This window comes from Aphelocoma coerulescens, chromosome 9 (assembly GCF_041296385.1).
Source record: "Aphelocoma coerulescens isolate FSJ_1873_10779 chromosome 9, UR_Acoe_1.0, whole genome shotgun sequence".
NCBI classification, from domain to species: Eukaryota; Metazoa; Chordata; class Aves; order Passeriformes; family Corvidae; genus Aphelocoma; species Aphelocoma coerulescens.
In genome coordinates, this window is record NC_091023.1 from 21,227,478 (window position 1) to 21,252,057 (window position 24,580).

Sequence of the window (24,580 nt, forward strand, 5' to 3'; positions counted from 1 at the left end):
CTGCCTTTTCAGAACTTCTGAATTCCTGGGGCCTGCAGAAAGATTGCAGGAAGGTCCTTCTTCCCCAGCAGACAAGTATCAGGTAGCAAAAAGGCAGCCTTAGCTGGTCTCTAACATGCTGGGCATGTATTACTAACACAGATCTTTCCCACTCTCAGACACGTTTAGTGTGCAAATACCTATTTGCCTGAAACAAAACTCAGAAATATTTACTGACCTAACAGCATCTGTGATAGATGCAGAGTCTACCTGGGAGGTTTATTAAAACTGCAGTGTAATCAGATCAGTAAAAATGGCTCTGCTATGGAGCCTGTGCATTTCTTGTGGGACTTGCTGTGCTGCTGCCTTTGCTTTGCTTCCAGAACAGCTCTTCCCTCCCATTAGGGTGGGCACAGCTCAGTTTTCTCACTGTTTACTCCTTCTGCTCATTTGTGAACATCAAGACAACGATGCCAAACAAGAAGAGGGAAGCCACACACACACACACTCCCGTTTCTTAGCTCATGAATTACTCACTCATTTTTCCACTGGAATTAACACTCAGATCCTGCTGTTCTCCTTGAGAAGGGCACTGAATAGGATTGCAGTCTTTATAAAAGCAAAGAAGCAGATGGAGAATTCAGGACTTCCAAGGCTAGTTGGGATGTGTTGTGTATGTGCATTTACACACTGTGCTCAAACTGTGTGTAAGGTGAAGAAATTCCATCCCACATCTCTGTTCATTTGCACCAGGCCCCAGCCCCACTACCTAAATCCTCCTGCCCCAACCACCTCCCCACCATTTACCTTTCCGAAACTCTGCCCGAGCTCCTGTCCATCCCGCCCAAAGCTGTTCTTCCAAAATGTCAGTCTTTCCATCTTCCCACTTTTCCTCATTCCAACTGTCTCTGCACTAACATAATATCCAGTTTGCCTGCACAGATATGTTTTTCCAACTTCAAGGTTTCATCAATAATATATTTTGCATTACATTCCCCCAGACATTATAATTTCCTCTGAAAGAAATAAAACACAAAGTTTTACCAGGACAAAAACTATTACTGGGGCATTTGCATTTAAGCCTATAGTTGAATTTGATGTGAAATAAAATCATTGTAAATGGTGTTTAACTTGAAAATGCTGACAGCAATAACTGTACTAACAGGCCATAGCAGTGTTTAAGAAAGTTAATTTTATATGACTCATTTCTGCTTTGGAAATTTTTACGTTGCCAGTCTTTGGCTTAGGCACATTTCACTTTGATATTTTTCAAACTCTTTTTTCTCTTTAATTACAGTCAATCCTATTTAAATTATTCTAAAAAAATTAAGTCATTTTAACTTTGAAAATATAGAAACAGTACACTTGCAAGGTACTACACTGTAATAGAGTGTGCTAGTGGGAATCTGCTATATTTCAAAAGATGCCAACCAACACCGCAAAATACTGTGTGACTTCAACCCTTATCTTGGAAAGAACAAAAAAAACACCAATCAGGGAAAAAAAAAAAAAAAAAAAAAAAAAAAACCACAAAAAACCAACACCACAACCAACCACAACTAACAACCAAAACAAAAGAAAACCAAAACTAAAAGGTCTCTTTTATGGATGAGCTACAAACAAGAAAAACAGGAATCTGGCCTCATCACAGGCATCAACTCCATTCCTGTTCTTTAACCATCCTTGACAAAGCCTTGCAATGAAGATTTTAACATATTCTGTTTGGGGGGGAAAAAAACAACCAAACCAAACTAACCAAAAAGAAGAAACCACAACCCACAAACAAACTGATAACTCTGGAGCATTTGGGTTACAATTTTATCTATAACTATTCCAACCTCCCTGCCCTAGCACGGGGCACAGGATTGCATCCAGACGGTTCTGGGGTATCTCCAGTGAGGGAGACTCCACAACTCTTTCTGGGCAATCTGTTCCAAGTGCTCCAGTTTTCAGAGTTTAGGATCAATTTCTCAAACTTAGCTGGTTACAGAAGACAAACCTTCCTATTAGCAAAATTTCACATGGAAACCAGAGATACATGGGAAATATGAAGCCGTAAAGTCTCACGTCAAGAGTGATTTTTTTGGATAAAACCAGACTTTAAACGATGTATTCAAAATACTGATACACACACACAAAAAACGTTCCTGCTGTCACCATCCTGTGTTATTCTTACTTGCTGTAGAAAAAGAGGTCAGTAGTTATAAAAAAAATTAAATCTTTACTTCAAGAGTACATTTTCTAGGTTTTTTTTTTTTCTCATTTCTTGCTCAGTGGGGTTTTACTCAGTTTTATCAAGTTCAACAATGACAGAGAGCCCTTAAAAATAATAAATTATGGAGCTGAAGATGGAAACATTTACAATTTATCTTTATTGGAATTTTACTATATTTTGATAGATGACAGCTTTAATGATTCTGTGCATGGTTTATGGCAGAAAAGAGTAAGGCAGTAACATAATTTTCTGCTCTTTTCTACGATGTGTATCCAAAGAATTCAGAAAACAAGCAAGTGTACTTCATAATCACGCCAAATTTATTTTCTGGGTGAACTCTCAAATGTTAAAGCTCAAGTACAGAGTGATGTTGCCATGACAACTGCTACTGCAACCCAAGATGAGCCCATGTTTATGAAAGCACATTTCTGTCCCCTGTACACCTGCCGAGGCACGCGGATGCTCCAGACTCCTGTCAGGAGGCAATCGAGCTGTTCACGCCTTATCAGCCCCGAGACTGCTCCTGGCAAGGCGAGGGGACATTTACTGGAGCCATTAGGCTGTAACAACCCTGCATATGATCTATACAAGGGCAGAATCCTAGCATTGTTGAGATTGGAAAAGACCTTTAAGGTCATCGAGTCCAGCCATTAAACCAGCACTGCCAAGGCCACCACTACACCATGTCCCCAAGTGCCACATCTACACAGCTTTTTATATACCTCCAGGAGTGGTGACTCCACCACTGCCCTGGGCAGCTGTGCCAGGGCTCTCAGTGAAGAAAATCTTCCTTATATCCAATCTAAGCCTTCTCTGGTGCAGCTTAAAGCCATTTCTTCCTGTTTCACCACTTCTTACCTGAGAGAAGAGACCAACCCCACCTGGCTAAATCTCCATTCAGGGAGTTGTAGAGAAGATAAGGTCTTCCCTGAGCCTCCTTTTCTCTAAACACCACCACCTCCCTCAGCTGTTCTTCCTAAGCCTTGTTTACTCCTGCTTCTAGTGCCTAAATGAGAAACCCTTCATTTGCCCCAAGATGTAATATTAGAAGATTGAGTGTTGCTATAGCTCTAGGCGAGTGGAGCAGTAATATGCTTGGTGTCCTTTGACCTTTTTTTCCTAAATCTCCACTGAAATAAGCTGTCAAGTTTGAGAAATGTCAGAGTTTGGTCATTTGAGTCTGCCTGGAGGTGTAATTTTGCATGGTGTACAATTCCTGTGAATTTATCAGAACATGTTTTTCACACATAGTCAACATGGTGTGACATTCAGCATCCTGAATCCGCCAATGTCTACACGCTGAAATGAGTTTATGCTTTCTCTTAAAAAGAAAATCCAAAATGTGTTAGTTCAGGTCAACAAAGGAATCCTCAGTAGATTCCTGAGGATAAAAATTAAAGGAAGCACCCCATCCTTCTGCTGTTTCCTCTGCATACCTATCTGCTGGCAGTTCTGCCACGGGTTTAAGATCTGTAATGAAGTATATCTACATTAGAGCTTCACACATCAGTAATGTATGTGCTTTGAGTAGCTCTCCAGAAGAATTTTATACTTTCACTTAAGCCCTTCTGGAACTAAGTCACAAAAGCAGCCAGATCTGATGCTGCTTTCAGCCAAGTTCTACCCAACTGTGACCACATCCTTGGGTAAAGAGGCACAGCTGCTTAGCCTACAGTTTAATCTTCAGCCTCTCTTTGATGGTGACCCAACCACTATTTAGGGAAATCTCTCAGCCTTTCTAAGGTGTTTGGAGATGAGGACATTGCAAGAAATAAACTGGAGAAGTCCATTATATTAAAGACTACCTCAATTCTCAATCTCAGCCTGATCTGGTCATTTTTGACACACACATGGGAACGGTCAAATTTTCATATATACAGAATTTATCACATTGCCAGTAGACTGAACTTATTAGTGCTGTTAGTCTGTACACATTTCTCAAGGAATAATTTTATAAACAGCAACCATAACATGTCCTGACCACTTAGAGAAGAGCATGACACACACCTTACAATCTAAAATAAATGGATCAGCTACTGTAGAGGAAAAACTTCTCATAAACCTTCTTTTAGACTTGGCCAGGGTTGTGCACAGCTATTACAGCTTAAATTGTTTATGCTGTAGAACTTTTTGATTTAGAAACATTAGCAGTTAAAGATAAGCAAAGTGTGCATTACAACAAGAACAAAGAGGAGATACTCAAGAAACATACAGCTTAGTACACAGAGCTAAAGGAGGCTATAAACCATGTAACTGATGCTTAGAGGTACTGCAGCAATTCCCTTCTAAAGTGGGAACAGTGCACCAACAGAAGGGCTGATGGTTTCTGCTAATTCAGCTCTATGACATGAGCAAAATGTGGGCTGATGGTCCTGTAAGATGTTGGATACTCATGTTCAGGTACACGGCCTGGACAAGACAGCCACTCATGTTTGGGAACTTTCAACAGAGCAACAGCACTCAGGAAATGACAATCTGCTGTCACCAAAAAATGTTAAATAACAAATGCCACAGTGCAGCAGTTGTGGGTGACCAGTCACTGAGCATACTTTGCATACTGGCATAATAGGTACTATTGCTTCCTCTCCAACTTTCTTTAAAAAGCAACATTAATCCAAAATACTCCAAGGAACAGTGCTGGGAGAAGACTAAACCTTTTTTCCCTGCTTTCAAACTATAAACCAGAACATGTCACAGTAGAACACATTATAGCCTCTTAAAAAGATGGGATGACACATCAATTACAATACTGGAATTAATTCTGGAAAATTCACTGAAAAGCTGACAATTCACAGAATCATGAAAATGTTGGCTGGCAGGGACCTCACTGGGTCACCTGCTCCAACCTCCCTCCTACACGAAGCAGGATTGTTGCCAAGAACAGATCAAGTCACCTCATCCTTAAGCTGAGCTCATCAAGCATTCAATCAGAGCTAAAGGGTTCAATATAAACACAAATGTATGCCACTGCACTCCTTTTTTTTCCTCTGCTGCCAATACATCTGTTTCTTAGTAAAAATAACATCAGTATGCAAAAATAAAAACTCTCAGACCTGTAATATAACCGGTCGTTAAAATTCATACAGAGATTTTAGCTTAGAAAGAAAAATACAATACAGAAAAGAGACAGAATTGGAAAAAGAAATGAAAGTCTTAACCCACAGACATAGCAGCCATGGCATGAAAAATTCATTTCCATTAATGAGACATGGTAGTCCCCAGGCCAGCGCCCTTTGTACGTGAACCATGTTAATCAGATTGTATGAGCATTTGCTGGAAACTCCTGGGACAGCAAGCAACTATAACTATAGAGCAAGCACAGCAGATTAGCAGCTTGCTAAAAACTGCTTGACTTGTAACCCTTGAAGCACAGGAATGATGCAGGTTTCCCAAATCACTGATAAATGAAGCATTTCATTTAACCCGTCTCGTATTCGTTGCAGCCTTTGCTGCAATTTCCATATCACCAAAATGTGGACAAAACCTCCTGCTCAGGGACACGTTTATGTAAGAAAGCACAGAATCAACACACAAATAGGGTTTGTGTCAGCCCAGCCTTGATCACACACACTTCTGGCACAATACCTTGCTATTGCTATCCTACATCTCCAAAAAACCCTTCAGTAACTTCATCTGGGTTGGAGCGGGATGGAAACACAAGAATTCCCACCAGGACTCCCTGCAGGAGCTCTGCAGGTTTGGATGAGGAGTACTGGTGGATTTATGGCAAGACCTAATAAGACAGCAGGACCTGGTCTTAAGCAGACTGCTCCTTCTGAAGATGTCCTATTCTATGAACCCTTCAGCCTGAAGGAGGAAAACCATCTGGATTTAGGCTTTCCTTCCTTCCTCTGTCAGTTAATACATTTAATTGCTTCCTAGCTTGGGCTTCATCTGCTGCATCTTCCCAGTGACACAAACAAATGGAAACCTGAGCTACTTCAGACAACTTCATTTTAAAAACATTTGAGCGTTTCATAGAAATTTCAGAGTTATAAAGCTTTTTATTGATTTTATTCCCAGCCTAATTTTAATCTCAGTCACCAGCTCTCACTGTGTGCAGAGCTGGGAGCCACTAAGAAACCAGTGTTCTCAAAAAGTCACCCTCCAATTGAAGGGAATCAATAAGGTAATTTCCAAAGAACATAACCTGACAATATTCATGAAAATATTATCCATAACTGAGTCTGAAAAGGACTCCCAAGAAACATGCTTTAGTGACTCTGAATAATACAATCAAGCTATCCAATTCTGTAAAATACTGTATGAGTATTTTCAACATTATACAGATATTTTTGACCAAAATACAGATTACAGTCCAATTGCCTGCCTCTTTTTTCTACCTACAATACTTAGATGTCTCCTTGAAGGAAGAAGAGAAGATTTTATAAAATAAACAAATGTATAACCAACCATAATTTATATGCTGCTTCTGTCTCTCTGACAGCCCCTGAGAAATTGTCTAGATCACTATAGTGACTCCCAGTATGGCCCTGGTCTCTCCTGCCTTTCTTCCCTTTTGAAATATAAATTAAAAAAAAAAATAAATAAATATACAAATAGGGATACAGATCCTAAACTCCGCAAGGATCTTTATTTTCTTTGACTTCAAGAGATGAACAACTAATTTGTCACAGTTTCCCCAGAAACGTCATTCAAAACTGAACATGCTCTGCTTTATCTTACATGTTAATTATTTCTCTTAGAAATAAACATTTCCTCACTAAAAATGTGCATTTTTTATTAAATTTAGGGTTTTGGTGGGAATATTTCCCTCACAAAACAACTTAATCAGCTTTATTTATACATGACCTAATTCCAAGCTCAGGGAAAAAAAAAAAAGAGAAGTCAGAAGATGCCCATGAGGAAGAGGATCAGGCCATGCAAAGCAAAAAAGCAGCAGCACTTCCTTCATCTCTACTACTTTTTTACAGGGAAATGTCTTCCATTGAGCTTCATAGTACAATGTTTTTCATGATTTACAGCAAGGAAAGAGGCAAATCAATCCCTAGTGAAAAGTCACCCAAGCTCATGAAAAATTTAGAGTGACTAAATTTATAATTGAAATGAATCAAGAATCGACATTAGAAAACAGTTTGTAAATTAACTGAAATTCAAGACTGAAAATCTGAATGCTCATCTTTTTTTTTTTTTTCCCCCGCTAGCAAATACACAGAATTCCCTGTATTTTAAATACAGTACATACCTGTAATTTCTTTATGTATTAAGGGTCTTTAGAAACACAGTGAACTATACTAAGCATGTCTCATAGCTTGTATAATTTATTTATGAACAGGGGCATTATTAAAAATAAATGATCTTCAATAGCACTTAAAAGTAAAGCTGCTTTGAGACCAAATGTTAGGCAAATGGCATGAAAATGTAAAACTCGGGAAGTCACAAAGCACTGCTCTATCACAAAATATTTATATTACCAAAATACAGCCTGAAAACAACTAGGGTTCTTTTAACACAAGCAAAATCATTGCAATTGCATAACATGTCATGGGCTATCAGTATGTTAGTTAATTATTCAATTTTTCAGTCTCTTTTAAAAAGTATCAAGCTATGACTCTGTGTCACTCAGATACAAAGGCTGCAGCTGCCCTGCCAGACACTACAAAGGGCTTGGTCTGAATATGGGTAAAAGTAGTGAGTTCCATTACCCATTTTCATACTTTGTTCACAGAATTCCCAAACGTAACCATTACAGGGGCATGCCCAAATGGAATGTAAAGGCAGTAACCCTATGATGACCATTGTGCCTCATCTGTATGTAACATGTAAAGGCTCCATAAACCTCTTTTTGGACCTGTAATCCATTTCCATTTTCCCCTTACTTTTAGATTCTGGAAATAATCAAGCCTTCAGTTAAACCAATTAAATATTGTGTGCTGTTACAAAACCATACTAGATTTTTACCTTCCTCTGCGAAACTTAGTCCAAAATAATTGCATAGAATACAATTATCTACCACAGTCACCATCTGGGACATGAAAGCAATCATTTTAATTATTGCCATTCTAACTTGGGACCCACAAAGACCACTTTTTGGGCTACATATGGAGTTTATTTTTATGGATTAATGTCAAAACAGGTGGATGCAACATATAAAAAGGCAGTTGGCTAAATGCCCATAAACTTTTCTACCTAGTGCAGACAACTACAAAGAACTGGAGAACTGAATTTTATATCCAAGCTGGTTGTTAAGCTGCTGGGTGATTTCAAAAACAAAATCAGCACTGTTCTAAAGCACTTTTATGTATCATTGAAGTAGCTACCATTGACATAAAGAGATGACTTTTTCATTAGAGATGCAGATTATCAAAAACTAGTAATATTACTGACTGTACTGGGAATTTTGTTTATGGGAAAAGGAGAATAGTTTACTCTGGGCACTTTTATTTGAGTAGATACCATGAGTATGCACCTCTAGCATAAACCATCAAAGTTAAAATGGATTTATCCAGCAGAGCAATCTCGCAGAAAAGAGCAAAGGAGGACTGCAATCTAATTAAATTAATGAGAACCAGAAAAATAAATATATTTGGAATTAAATGTAGAGAGCGTATTAGCTTAAGTGTTTTTGAATACAGCGCTGAAAAAAGCTACTTAAATGCCTTTGAATATAGTTTGACTCTGGTATACCAAGGTCAAAATGACTTCAAAATGAGTAAGAAATTAAAAAACTTACATAACACAGTAGTCAGCAAAATCTTCTTAGAGCCCTGTCACAACTTCGACTTCATACAGCTGAATAAAACCTGAATGGGCTCTCATTTAATGAGCCCATTAGACCTGACTCACAAACTGGAAGTCTTAAGATTATTAATGGATGCAACAGTCGATGGAATTCCCAGCCTACAAGTGTTTGAAAGGATCATCACTTCTTCCTCCTGACACAGTGAGCTCCTCCTGTGGGCTGCAGAGACTCCTTCACTCTCACCAGTTTTAAAGGAAATTAGTTTGGTCAATTCCCCCAAACTATACTCTGAATAGAGCAGAACTAAGTCAGCAGTAGCTTTCCATCACACAACACACCTTCAATTACCAGCTAATTATGATGGTTGTTCTCTGGTTTGCTTCACTGTTTGTTCAAACTCGTAAGTTGATGATCATCAAGACATCTCACTATTTAATTTCATTATTTTAATAAATGATAAACACCAATTCTGGACTGAGATGAGATCAAAGACAGTTTGTTGGCCAGAAGTTCTGCACTTTGTAAGCAATGAGCAGCACAACCCATCCAATAAGCAGGGCTCCAGCTTCCTGGTAGAGTTGGACAGTACTGGAGCAACCCCCCAATAAAGTGTAATTCACCATCCGACCTGGATCCAATGGATGTTTCCAAAGACATACATGACCACTATTAACACACTCAACCTACTGAGGCTGGGGAGAACACTCTTCTACTGCCTGATTAGAGCCAGATCTTGCTGTCCTCCCATGCACATTTCACATCTGCAGATTTCTTCTCTAAATTAAAATTATACATTGCTTTTTGCTGGACAACACACTCCAACTTTAACCCTCTGAACATTCTAATTGTTTTGAATGAAATACCATTAAGGGTTGAAAACAAACACATACCTGAAGCATTTAAGCACTGAGATCTAAATCCCACTTTTTGGCAGGCCTGTTAATGAGCATCCAGATCTAGTTCTTTGTTTTTAACGTTTACCTGCAGCATACAGCAGAGTGCAAGGATTGAGTTAAATTTTTTAAAAGATAATGATACAAGTATTGAGCTAAATAAAAAAAAGAAAAAAGAAAAAAAAAATCACACATGACCTTACCAGGAATATTCTAATTATAATGTTTAACCACAGGAATGATCTGCAGTAGGTCTTCATCCCATAAGAAATATTTTACTATTGAAAATATAAACATCTTTGCCATGTTTTGAAACTAAATAATTAGATGTAGAGAAAATATGCTTAATTATACCCAGAACAATCAAGACTGACTGCTTGGAGGGTATGAGTCCCTCAGTCCATCTGCTGAGTAGGTTCACTGCTTTTCTGGCACTTCCTTGAAGTCATGAAGACACACACAGAGGTTAGAAACGTTTCAAAATCATGTAAGCAGATGGTGATACAGCAGGTAATAATTTAATTACACAACTCCTAGAACATGTTTCCCAAAAAAAACCAAAAAAAAAACCCCAAATCAAAACAGAAAGAGGGAGAAAATTAACAATGTCCAGTCTGATCTTTTAATTGCAGCGCAATAGCTTTTGTTGAATTAGCACTGATTTTCCACCCATCTATTCTGCAGCTGGAAACAGTTAAGTTCCCCGAACAAGAAGTTCTATACCATGTTTTACTCCTAACACAACATTTATGATGGAAAGAATGAAAATTAGCATGATAAAGTACAAGTTGTCCTTGTAGACAAGAAAATAACAGCAACACTGAAGAAGAAAACTTGTCTTTAGCTTTGCAGGTACAAAGAGGTCAGAAAGATATACACACATCTGCTCTTGCTTCTACACAGAACTCTGATACTTCTGAAGTGTGAAAGCAATGCAGAAATGCTGGTCTTATTAATTCTTCATTTTATGCAGAACACAGAGTCCCCATGGACATGGAGCAGCACAATCCAGACAAGATACCAGAGGTAACCCAGGAACTGAGTGAATTTAGTGAAAATGAGAGAAGAGCATTAAAGAAGAAAAAAAACAACCAAACAAAACAAAACAAAACACCAACCCAATATTGTGTTGGTCTACTTAACACCTGTGAAGGCTGAAAGAGGGAAAAAAGGCTCTCCTGAATGATGTTTTGGCAACTTCATGTTTTAGACAGGGAATTGCTGCCTACAAAGAGGTTGGGGACAAGGAGATAAACACTGAAGCACGTAAGGTTTGACTGGCATTTTAAATCAGTGGTCATCCTAACCTAAGGAATGTGAAATTACATCAGAGATGCATCACCCTTTGCATTATGTGCATAAATTAAGGCATAAAAGTGTAAGGAAGCAAGTGCAAATTAACAGGAATAATCAGCGAACTCTCACGGTGAGACTCAGCACGTTCCAGCCCCTGTGGGCATTATGGGATGTCTTCTAGTGAGACATTACGATATGGGCAGAAAAAAGGAGGGTTGTGTGTAAGGTAGAATTAATGTTTGTGAAATTATACACAATATTTTAATTTTGCCATAGAGAAGTATATTCTGTCCTTATGGAAAGGTCAAATGGCTTTAAGAGTCACAATATCTGAATCACAAAGTGTAAGTAGTAATTTATATATATATATATACATATATACATGTATAAAAGAAACATCATTAAAATCACTAATCTTTTGGGTTATTTTCATCCTGTCTACAATGGCCTAATTGGCTGCCTAATTAGAAGTAAAAAACCTAGACTTATGATTTAGGCAGCTCATAATGCAAACTTTGATTGGTTTTTTGGTTTTTTTTTTGGTTTTTTTTTTGTTTTTTTTTTTGTTTTTTTTTTTTATTAGTTCAATTTCTCAGCAAACTCCATACGGAAATGGATTAAGGAAGTTGAGTTCTGGATTTTATGAAATTATAAAATAATATATAAAATATTATTTAGCATTAGATTTTTGTAAACAAATAAGATAAGCTCTCTCCAAATTGCACATCTAGTCAGTTCCAAATTGGGATCAACTTCTCTCTTAGAATGCACAGCAAAAGAAAAGCCAGCACAACTTCCTGGAGTGTCACCTTGTCTTTGTAACAGACTTATTTTTTCCTAGTTTTTATTGAGTAGGTAAATGGCATAAAAGAAGAGAGGTGAAGCATTTACAATTGTTTCCTATAATTTTATTTTTTGATTCTCACAATTTATTCCTCAATAAATTAACAAATCAAAACAGAAACACCACAAAAGGTCACTTGGATGTAGAAATATCAAAATCCCCAGCATCATTCCAGCTAGGTTTATGATGTAGAGCTTGAAATGCTAGATAAACTCAGAAGAATATATTAAAATAAACCTCATAATGAAAACAATATATAAATACCATATAATTCTGTGCTGTGCTTGTCACTTGAAAAGGAAGTTCAAATCAAATTATAATAAATATGACATACGAGTGCAGTGTGTAGACATATGAGTTCAGAGTGTAATGGTGCATTTACCACATAAGACAATTACTTTTTTTTTTTTAATTGAATGCTGTTTAATGAAGCTTTACCTTACTTTTCAGACTACCAACACCAGAGTGTTTTGGAAAAAGAGTCTGAAGTCAGGGTCTAATTAAAATCCTCTGCATGTCCTACAGCACCTATGATGATGTTTGGGTTTTTTTGTTGCTTTTGGGGTTTTTTTAGGAATGGCTGGTGTTTTGTACACAAATTATCCACTTTATTAAGTATACATAAGTATATGTGCACACAACTATGTATGTGCCTGCATTTTCTATAGCTATATACACAATAAATGGAAGTTATTATCTGGTATTTTCTTAGAAAACTACACAACCACTGAACTACTTCCGTGGCAACAAATACCTTATTAGAAAGTAAAAGCGGCAGTAAGAACTATCAGGTTTAAGTATTTAGGGCAAATATTAGGTTTCTGACTATTAAAATGACTCCAAACAGCCCTCGAGCTCTTGAAGCTGGATGTGTGAGGAATGGACTGAGGGAAGCTCTTGCTAGAAGGGAAGCCAGCTGAGGAACAACCTGCTCCGTCCTCCAGGAAAAACAAACCAACCTGAAGTGTGAGAGCCTTATCCAAAGGAGATGTCCATGTTCATATGAATATAAAGACAGACATGGCAGACACAGGTATCCAGCAGGACACAGCCATCCCTACAGCAGCTGGAACAGGACTGGCAGCAGCAGCTCAGCAGCTGCCTCAAGGTCCCCTTCCCCCATACTGGACACCAAATGGTGTCCAAACTTTTCTGAGTTTGCCCCAGAAAAGGAGCACAAAGTAAAACAAGAGCCAGCTGATCTGTTTTGTCCACCATCAACAGTGACAGGTCTAGTGCAAATGGAAGTGCTGTTAAAGTTTTCTGATGAGTATTATCATCCAAAAGTTATGTCATGACAGTGAATAGTAAGTAGCCATGAGAAAGCCCAGACAGAAGAGGGAAAGATGAAAATACCAAACAAGCTCCTTAAAAAAAGGTGTTGCTTTTTGGTTTGTTTTTTTTTTTTTTTTTTTTTAAAGCTCCCTTGGATGCTAAAGACTCTACAAAGAATAACAGGCCAGACATGCCTGATGTAACTCACCCAGACAGGGCAGGCCAGGGAAGAGCCAGGCTCAGCATCAACCACCACCAGCAGCCACCAGCCCCAACTCTAATTGTCTTTTAAACGGTGCCAAGTTGATTGATGTGTCCCTTCTGATTTACTACATACTTCCTTTTGGTTCAGCAAAGAGAAGTTAAACACGCAGAAGAGAATAATGTGTCAACCAGGAGATTAGTTTTACAGCCTATATGCTGAAGTGAATAAATTGTACTTTCATTAACTGAAGTAGGCCGTACGCCGGAAAAGTCATTGGATTCGCTTCACTGGTGAACTGGAGCAACAATATCTGATTAGAAAGCCTCAGCAGTTCAAAAAACCTTTAAAGGCAGGTCCAGTGGTTATACAATTAATTTTTAATGATATTGTTCCATCTGGGAGATTCACTTGAAGTGCCAAATGGGTTTCCTGAGCTGAAGTATTAGCTTTAACAAACCTGACACATCTACAATCTGTCTAGTATCTGCTTAAAATACTATTAAAAAGTTTATGGGAAGAAGCTCTCTCTATTTGTGCTTTCTTCTTCTCCAAAAGTTTTCAAGGTCCTGTAACACATTCATAGTAGAAAACTAGCAGCAATAAGAGTTTTTGGGTTGGTTTTTCTTTTTTTTTTTTTTTTTTGACAATTTGGAAGGCCTAAAGTTTAGTAATAGTAACAGTCATATAAAAATGTTAGGAAAAATTGGGTTCTATTCCAACTGGATTATATGATGACCCTTCCTTTTGGAAAAAGTATACCAAAAAAATCAAGGTTTCTGATTCCAGAAATAGAAATACATCATTCTCAAAAACCATATCAAAAGTAATTCCCATAAAACTGACTTTTTTATAACCTTTCACAGTTTTAAAACTGAACAGGGCATAGAAACTAAATTCCTTTCTCTCAGAATTCTTGCTAAGTATTGCCACTAACAGGGCTTATTCCATTCCAAGTGACACAAGACTCAAACAGCTGCTGTTTAACACAGAAACCAACTTCCAAATTTTAAGCACAAACAAAATAAAGCAATATTTCCTTCTTTTTCTCAGAAATATTAATATATGTTACATTTGTTATATCAGCACAGATTTATCTTCAGTTGCCCAAGTACAGTAACAATGCTGAGATTTTATATGGAAATTCACATATAATTCAGACTGGTATTTAAGTGTATACTCAGACACACTTTAAGTATTTAAAACTTATGACTTCTGTACAATTAAAACAAACAAATTGCTGTTAACATTGCGACATGGATGTGATTTTTTGAACAGGCAGCCTCTATTCTAAAAATGCTTTTGTCTCCAGGGAAATCAACATTTCTTCAATTAAAAAAAATATGCACATGAAGCTATTGAGCTGTATTTTGCTCCTGTATTTCTAGTCATGTGACAATAGTGGGGTTTAAAAATAATCCAGCAGACCTCCAGCAGGATCTTTTTCCATGACCACAGGCTTCATGACATGAAAGCAAAAGGAGTAATTGCTGGAAACCAGCACTGTAGGATACAAAGCTTTCAGCTAAAGCTTTCGGTAGTTGAAAAACCAAACCAAACAAACAAATCACCAACCTTCATTTCTAAAACTGGGACATACTTATGGATGGAGGGAAGTCTGTTTCCTTGACCCAAAGTGCATGACTCATCTTTCATGGAGCAGCTCCAAGAGAGATGGGAAAGAGACCAAGCTGAACCTCTGATTCAACGAGTGCTTAATAAGGATGATCAGACTGAGAAGAAAAATTCTGAAACTGGGGGACCGCCTCAAAAAGTATATATTGAGAACTTAATGCAAAAAAGCACTAGCATGCAGTATTTCCATTATGCAAATCAAATTGTTATTATCTAACCTAGTCCCATATTCTCCCTTTTAAATAACAATTGCTCCAGCACTGTGGCATTCTGCTTCTGCAACAGACAACCCTGCACAAAGCTCACAGGGCATTTTTTTATCCACTTTCTTCCCCACAGAAGCCATCGGAAAGCAGCTGATACCCATTCTTGTATCAGTTTCTTTCCTTTATAAAATATGTAAATGCTTACCAAACTTACATTTTAGAACAGATGTACATTTTACAGTCAGCAAACAGAAGTTTTTCATGGATAAAATGGCACCTATACCATTTATGAAAAACCATCTAATACAGCTGAAAGGAAAGAACACGAATAACTGGATTTTGTGTTACTTCTACTTCATCAAAAAACATTAAGAATTAAAAGTAGAGATTCAGGGTACCAGAGAAAGAATAAAAGACTAAAAGATGATTCTAAAGGTCACATTATCTTAACAAAGTGCCACTTTCTGACAGTGTGACACTGATATAGAAATAATATACTCCATTTACCAGCAACTGCTTTATGAGATCTGTGCCCTCTGCACTCTAAACAAAGAAATTAGTGATTTTCCTCAAAGGTCACCCCGTGAATGTGATATTTCTCTGCTGCTGCGGTGAGCAGCTCCAGTGCTCAAATCCTGTGTTCAGTTTTGGGCCACTCACTCTAAGAAATTGAGGGGATGGAGCATGTCCAGTGAAGGGGGCTGAGCTGGGGAAGGGGCTGGAGCACCAGGAGGGGCTGAGGGAGCGGGGGGAGGCTCAGCCTGGAGAAAAGGGGGCTCAGGGGAGACCTTCTCACTCTCTGCAACCACCTGAAAGGAGGTTACAGCCAAGTAGGGGTCGGTTTCTTCTCCCAGGTCACAAACAACAGGACAAGAGAAAACAGCCTGAAGTTGTGCCAGGGGATTCAGATGGGATATGGGAAAAAACTTCTTCATGGAAAGGGCTGTTAAGCACTGGAACAGGCAGCCCAGGGAAGTGGTGCAGTGCCACTGGTGCAGGGATTTAAAAGACACATAGCTGTGGCACTTAGGGACACGGATTTGGGTTGGCCTTGGCAGTGCTGGGTTAATGGTTGGACTTGATAATATTAAAAATATCTTTTCCAGCCTAAACAATTCTATTAAAATGAGACATTTGCCAATAGGTATCTAAGAAACATCTGATCCAGGCCCTGAGGCGAGTCTTAAAAATGTCACCAAAACTGAAACAACCTCTCCCCAGATGCACTTTTTTTTGTGCCACAGGACAAATTCCTGCTCTCTTGCAAGGCAGGAGACTACAGCATTTCAGTTACAGATCCCGAATCTTTTATTCTTTCCAGAACACAGCTTTGCAAGGCAGGAGGCTACAGCATTTCAGTTACAGATCCCAAATCTTTTACTCTTTCCAGAACACAGCTATTTGAAGGAACGTTATCTCCTTTTAGCAGGCACAAAAAGCAACAACCTCCACTTTCCACGTGCTACTGATGTGCATTAAAAAATATGGACACAGCGGTAGAAATGAAACATCAGCTCCATCCCTGCCCGGCGCTGAATGTGAAATCCTGTACATCAGCCTAAAGATAGGCTTGTTACATAAGATACACCCAATGCTAGTTCATGGGAACTGTTCCATAACAACAGACCATGACAGCCCATTACTTAATGTGCCACTGAGCTGATGCGACTCAGACAATAACACACAGGGAAATTTAACGCTTCCCAGCACACACTCTTCTTTCTACAAGAGTCCCTTCTCAAACCCTCACGGCAAAGTCTGCCAGCAAGACGTGGACCTATATTTAAAGGTTATTAAAAGGGTAAGAATCAAGAAAATAATAAAGATTGGCTTTGCAAAGCTCAGTAATAAAAAAAAAACCAAAAACGTAATAATGCACTGACATTTCTATATAAGATGCGAAACTAAAACAGAGATGAAAAGATGAATAGAGAAGAACTCGGAGAACTAAATGCATGTTTTGTGAATAAGATATGTCTCCAGCAGTCATTCACTCTTCTGACCTTATCAAGCTTTTCAGCTTATCCAGGTCTGTTAGAGTTGTTTAACACCAAAAGAACCAACCCACTGGAGAACTGTGAAAGCAAAGCATCTCACAGGAACTTGATTACCAATTTGCCAGGAAATACTATTGCTGTAAAAACAGTGTATTAAAATGACACTCCCTTGAATATCTCCTCTCGCTAAATTTTTGAAGATCTATGTTTTAATGAAGATCTTTGGGAGAAAGAATCACCAGTTATTCAAATATATTATTTTGGTGAAATGGTATTAACCACATCTGTATACAAAAACCTAACACTGACATAACATTGTGTTTGTGTAGCACAAACCAGAATTTTCTTGCTGTTCTGCTGCTCAGTCTTACACCAAGATTCTACTGGGCTATATTGATCCTTGCACTTGTAGACTATGAAAATTTGTGGAGGGGGAGAAAATAAAGAAATCAGTCAAGGCAGGATTCACATGCAAGACCTTGTGAAGAGTAAACTGCACTATGCCAGATGTTGTATGGAAGAGCCCTAAAACTGATGGAGAAGTTGATCTCCCTCAGTCCGTCCTCTTCTCTCTTGACCTAAGCACAAGTCCATCATCTCAGCAATTTCACAGAGCCTCCATGCCCAAGACAATTCAAATCCAAATCCATCTCTTAGAATGATGATGATGTTGCAGTGTGTAACCCCAATCATCCTCCTGACTCACATTCCTTCACACTCACTCCTCTTCCATTCCCTTGTTGGAGAAATTTCTCTTTGTGCAGAATGCATGAAAATTTGTGGGGCAAAAGACAAAAAAGGCAAAAGTAATTATTTTCTTCATCCTTGGAAGCTTCCTCTCCCTTGGAAGGATAGCTGCTCTTTAAGGGGCTGCACACATATTTTGCATTGAGCTGCCACTGTATAAACTTGCAAACTGAAGCACCTAAATGCTACTTGAGGTATCAGCAAACACTGAGTTCTACACCTTTTGTTGAGCTACACAACTTCAAGAACCTGAAACTAAAGCCCTTTTTTAATGGATTTTTACCACTTATCTCATAAGCCTCTGCTTCAATCTTTTATTTATTTTTTTTTTTTTTTCAAAAGCAAGCTGGTAATACTTACCTATCATTAAACTGAGAAGAACAAATTGATTAGCTGTTGTAAAGTACATTAATTTGAGATGATAATCAAATAGAATAGAGTAGGTAAAACCAAAAAGTATGTAGACCTCATTGATGTGATACTGATCATATAAATATATTCTTCTTTATTAAGTAGTACTAATATTGCTTTTCACCAAATCAAAAGGGTATTATTTTTCCTGAAAAACGTTTATACCTTATTACTGCAATCACTTTTTTAATTTCATGCTTCCCTAACTTTATTACTGTTAATTTTACTCACTTAATTCTATCTATTTTCTACCATTCACAAGGAAAATTGACAGAACTTCATAGGTTTCTGATAAATAAAAGTTGAATGGCTTTGTAAGAAAGGATATTTACATGTACACTGTGCTTCTTTCCACCACTGGAAGCCTTCTGACATCCTACAATAATAATCTCTGCAATTGCCAAAAAAAATTCTGCAGCCCTAGAGCAGAGGCCAAGGCAGAACAAAAGCAGCAGGGACTCAAGAGGCCCTACTGGCTGTGACCCAAGGAACAGCCCCACCCACTCCAACAAGGTTTTGGATCACATCTCTTGCTTAAATCTTCTGTCACTGCTGACTGAAATCCAAGCAAGAATTAGTATAATATAAGCAACAACATCTTGCATTTAATTATCTTTATTGAGAAAATGATTCTTCCCCTCCAATAACAGGTTTTTAAGTGAGCAAAGGACCAACTAGGAAATATTCGAATACTCCTGTGATTCTTCTGTCAGGTCATGACTAAACAACAAATGTTGGACTTGTACTTTAGAACAAAAAAAAAAAGTCCATGTCAGCCAAACTTGTACATGAAAGTAAAAGATGAATGTATTTATGTAGAATTCTCAATACCTTTTTTCCTTTACTGTTCCCTTAATATTTGCAAAGTGAGGATACAGAAGAGCTGTAAATCAGGGCTCTTTCAATAGCCTAATGCAGATGGCTTTCTTGTATGGTTTATGCCTAATGGTGGGCTATACAATGCAAGCCTAATGTCTACAACTGAGAAGATATTTATATTCATAATGTAAAAGAACCAGAGAACAAGTCTTTAGAATACTGTAGCTTTCAGTCATCTTGGCTTTAACTCCCAAACTAATGCTGGATTATTAGAAGAAAACTGCTGCACTTCCCTCTTTCATTCTGTATTAGCATGATAGTGGAAATAATTCACTAAGGAACTGGAAAGATGTTATTGCACTGTGAGTCCTTATGGGTGGATTGTGGTGTATAAATTAATCTTTTCAATATCTGCAACTTTATCTGATGGCATTTTCCAAGCTTCTCCACTCAAAGCATTCCTTTAAAACAGCCAAACTCATTGTTCAATACTATCTAGCACTGTTCCACAGTTCTAATTATAAATTATACTCTCCAAAAGCAAGACAGATTAGAAGTATTTCAAACTAAATGGGTGCAATGAGATAACTTTCCAGTTCCAGTTCCATGATGAAATGAAAAGTTAAATGCTACAACCATAGCTCTCTGATGTTGCACATTCCAGGTTCTGCTCATTCATTGTTTCCTTCCGAAATAAACACACACAAAAGAGGACAACTGTTAAAAAAAAAAAAAAAGAAAAACACCCTGAAGGAGACTATCTTAAGGTTTGATTTTTTTTTTTCCTTGAAACAGACAATTCCCTAGAAACAAGATGACTTTGTGAAGCTTTTGTTGAAGCTAAAAATGTCCTTCTGTGGGAGCACCCCAGCTCAATCATGCCATCCACTGGAGCTAATTATTTAGATTTAGAGTTAGTGTTGCTTTGAGTTCTTACAATATTCAAAAAGCAGCTCAGCCCTGTGAGCTGTCAAGGTATTAGCATGAACCCCTCTGGAGCAACACAGCTGAATTTTTCACAGCCCTTAAAACACTGTTTCACAGAGTGGAAAAGTAACCCCGGTTCTGTTCAGCTTCTCTACACAAAGATGCTCCAAACTTTGTGGGTCTTTTTTTCGTTTTCTCTCCTATCTCCTTAAAAACACATTTTGCTTTCAGCAACGCACCAAAAAGACTTTATGGACTAAACCACTATGATCTTGATTAATGCAAGTGATTAAAACAACTGTCTCTCTGACCACAGACAGCTGATAACCTTCCACCCAAGGCTGCACCTCCCAGACAGCAACAACCCCTCCCTCCCCTGAAGTGCTGCATGCTGCCTTTCATCTCTGCATCCTATGATATCATTTTAGCACTTGACATTGTTTAAAACATGACTTTTTTCCTGGCAATTGAGTTGTATAATATTCTCCTCCCCATCACCTTGCTTTCACTCACCATACATACGTGCAGCTCCTCACAAACAGAGCAAGCCACCCAGCATAGCTGGCTAATTGATGATAATATTTTAATTTGCTGGGATTGAAAGGAATGGCTGCACAGACAGCATTACCTAAACCCACTAATAGTGACAGCATGCGAAGGACCTTGTGTCCCTAATGGCACACCACTGCATCAAAGACAAGCAGAGCAACAAACATCTTATTAAACAAGTGCAGAAAAGCAAAAGGCAGAAGCCTCCAGGGCCATGTTAATTATCTCAGGGTCGAAGTGGCTCGGAAGCTGTCTCACAGACTCCAAGGCAGTCAGATGGCAGTGCCAGAGCAGTGAAGTCCCCAAGGTCCTGCAGTTACAGCACTGTCATATTTCAAATGACAGGTAATACTTATGAACATGCCGACACTAACCTCCTCAATTATATTCAATGTCAAGGTTTTTGTGCTGAAGGAACTGCTAATTTTCAACACACACACTTGCTGACAAAAGGTACTTTATCAAAGAAGGGAGTTTAGGGTATCTGCTGCAGATCCTTTTTGACACAGTGGGAATTCTGTCCTCCATACAAGCTCTCCAAGGATGAAATAAATACTGCTCTTAGTCAGGCACACAACCATCACAATATGCTGTGTTTGCTTTGCTGACAGACAGTGCTTTCGCACAGAAATCTCACTCTGTTATTAACAGCAGCACAGACAAACAAATATTCTCTTGGCTTTTATTTGAACATCGTCTAAAGAAAAAGGCCCAAGCGAGTGTGGGCTCTTGCAATGCCCCAGGTGCTCCAAGAAGAAGGACTAAAAAGCCTTCCCCCACCCCCTGGAGCAGCTATGCGTGCACAGAGCAATTCCAGTGCAATTACCAAGAAAAACGTAAGCACTGAATTTAAAGAGAAAAACATTTGAACATGCAAACATGATTCCTTGTTTATTCCCATATTTGCACTTTGCAGGCTTTAACTGAAAATACAATTAAATGAACTTGATTCGACAGTCTGGAAAAGAGATTAGGTGGCAGAGATATGGCTACGGGTGAAGGAACATGGTCTCATTAGAGCTTCCTCTCTGTTCAGGCAGCTTCTTCCACTTGCAGTCATTAATATGAACTGGAGACAGATTCTGCTGTGAGTTGCACCAATTTAAATCCAGAGCAACTCTTATCTGGCCTCCAATTTGCATTAATGGTCAGAGGTGGCACAGTGAGATGAAGCTCGATGAAGGCAGCACCATGTTTAGAAGGAGAAGGAGCAGTACCCCAGCAAAGAGGCTCAGAATTTAAAGGGACACAGTGCAGTGTAAAGAGACACTTGTTTGAGACATTTTTTTAAAAACCCTGCTAATATTAAAAATAACATTTAAAAACTTCTTTTGAAGTATTTTAGTTACTTGCATTATTCTGAACATTTTTACTAGTGTACAAGAAATTTCAATGTCTCATCATGATTGTTTTTGTTCATATTTACAATGCACTAACACAAACATCCAAAAATGCCACATTCCTGCAGAACATGCCTGAATAGCATTTGACATTTTAGCAGTCACTTGGTCAAATGTTCAGACTAGAAGAGTATTAGATCTCCTCTAGTTTCCCTTCTTACACTGCAGAAAAACAGACAGATTTGGTTTTTAACAGGCAAATAGGAGCAGCAGCACCCCCGTTTTAAGTGATGCAAACAGAACTGCAGTTGCACTGTGAGCCCTTAGTGCCTCATGCTCATACAGGAATTCCTGCACAGCCTTGGGAGGAAAGCTGTGACTTTCCTGCATCTCCTATCCAAGAATTCCTTCAGAATGATACCTGTATTGTCCATGTCAACAATGAACCAGCAACCAGAATGTGCCAAGGTACTAAAATCACAACAGGTCTCATTAGTCCTTCACTTTATCAATTAGGAGTGAAAGGGTTAAAGAAAACACACCAAAACGTGAGATTTATACACCTGCATGTGCCCTTCCAACTTTATACAGACATTTTTCAATTGATCTGACTGATCCTCTTCAAAAGAGCTGCTGGAGTAATAAACCCATACCCACTTTCATGAAAGGGAATATTTCAGCAACACGGGTTGCGATTTTTGGCAATATGTCTACAGATCCAGAGCTTGAAATTTGTGCTGAGCCAGCAGATGGGTTTCATAAAGCACTCTGCTTTTGTACAGACAAACAAAACTAAACCAACCTCTCTCCCAAGTGTCACTAGTCCGGGAAGAAATTCACAGGTCTGAGATTTCTACATGCCCAAACTAATAACATTCAGTATTCACACAGACTCCTGAGAGGTCTGAGATTACTTAATGTCTGACTGTTCAATCCTTTGTCAGCACTTTTATTCAGAATATAAAAATTCCCTACATTTTCTGTGAACAACATGGACTTCTAAAGTCAAAATGATTAAACATGTATTATACCTTAACATACCAACACATTATTTCCTCCCAACCTTGGCTTCTGCTGAAAAATGGTCCAAGTAACTCACAAAAATTAGTTTAGACAAGACAGGGAAAAAAAAGGAAATCAATCTATCTTCTCTACCTGCCATTTTGTTATTAAAATAAGGACTTTGTGTTGATCTAGCATGAATTGAGAAGACACCTCCTCATAAAATTTAGACATACAGTAGTATTACAGGGTTGTTCACATCTTATCTTAAAAAGATAGTCATGCTGTAAAGAGAAACACGAGAAAAAATATTTTCTTTCAGTATTTTAGCTTTGAATAACTCAGGGAATGTTCAAGTCAGTAGCAGCTTTTCTGGAGGGGTTGTTTTGCTTGAGTTTATTTTTTTAATACAGAAGCTGAGTAGCCAACACCAATCTAAAGAGTTCTGAAAAAGTAAAGGTCACTCTGGTGTAGGGAATTCAAATAAGCACCTTTTCTTGCTTAAAATCTAATTTTCAAGCGCTGCAAAGTACTGGGATCATTAACAGAAGTCCAAGAATTCCCATAAACTTTAATGAACAACAAAAGTATCATATTTTTTTTTAAACTACATTGTTGACAGTTTCATATAACTTTCCTACTTCTATTATTACCCAATAAATATATTATATATTACAAACCAGAAGCTGCTAACTATCCATCTGTAGGGAGGGACAAAAAGTTAAACATCCTAAAAAGCACAAGTTTCTTGGCAGATTTCATGTGCACCTACTGTATCTCAACAAAATGCATACACATATGTTACCTTGACAGGTAATTTTACATGCTGGTAGACAGTAGAAGGTTTTTGGTTTTTTTTTCCTGTATACAAACATAGGTTTCAGTACACTAAAACATCTGATTTTGATCCTATTAATCCATACTATTTTACTAATCTCTGTTCTGCAGGAAAGTTAGGCTCAATGGACTGCATTTCAGGCAGCAAGAGGTCAATGCTTCTCTGTTTCCCCTAAAGTACTGAAAACATGGCTTGCTTTAGGTACCATGAAGAAATTTAACAACAGAATTGCTGTTGCTGTAGGTACACCTTTATCTTGGATTTAAAAATGCAAGTACTTCAGAGATACAAAGGCTTGGGTGACATAAAAGCACTGATCTCACGGCAAAATGTGAAGAGCAGTTTAGCGTTTTCTGCAGAGAGCTCCTGCTGTCCCTGGGGAGCACAGCACCAAGGTGAGAGCTCACAGGTCCATGGTGAGATGCTAAATCAGGTTTACAGGCCCATATACTGTGCTGCCAGAGCTCAGCCAGAGCACCAGGGCAGGGGATGCTGTTACACCGTGCACGCACACCCAGAGCAGCTCCCAGGGGTTTGGCGTGTAAAGTGAGGGCTGTGAGAGTCTGGACGCAGAGAGGAGTTGACAGACTGCTCACACAGCCCCACCACCCCAAGATATGCTAAACCTGCCATTCTTTACCCCTCAGATTTTGGTGTTCTTCGAAAAGGTGACTTAACCCTTCAGAAATAATGGGCGGAGAC

The 24,580-nt window shown here is 38.4% G+C and overlaps 1 protein-coding gene across 16 annotated transcripts in view; it reads right to left on the minus strand.

Moving 5' to 3' along the window:
• The window catches only part of NAALADL2 (N-acetylated alpha-linked acidic dipeptidase like 2), a 432,075-nt gene that overhangs the window by 229,940 nt on the left and 177,555 nt on the right, over positions 1-24,580 (minus strand). Inside the window, exon 4 of one of the 16 annotated variants that reach the window (XM_069025080.1) lies at positions 9,788-9,878. The exons of the other annotated variants lie outside the window; for them this stretch is intronic. The gene's annotated coding sequence lies outside the window, so the exon portion shown is untranslated. The remainder of the gene's footprint in view (positions 1-9,787; positions 9,879-24,580) is intronic. 16 annotated transcript variants of the gene reach the window in all.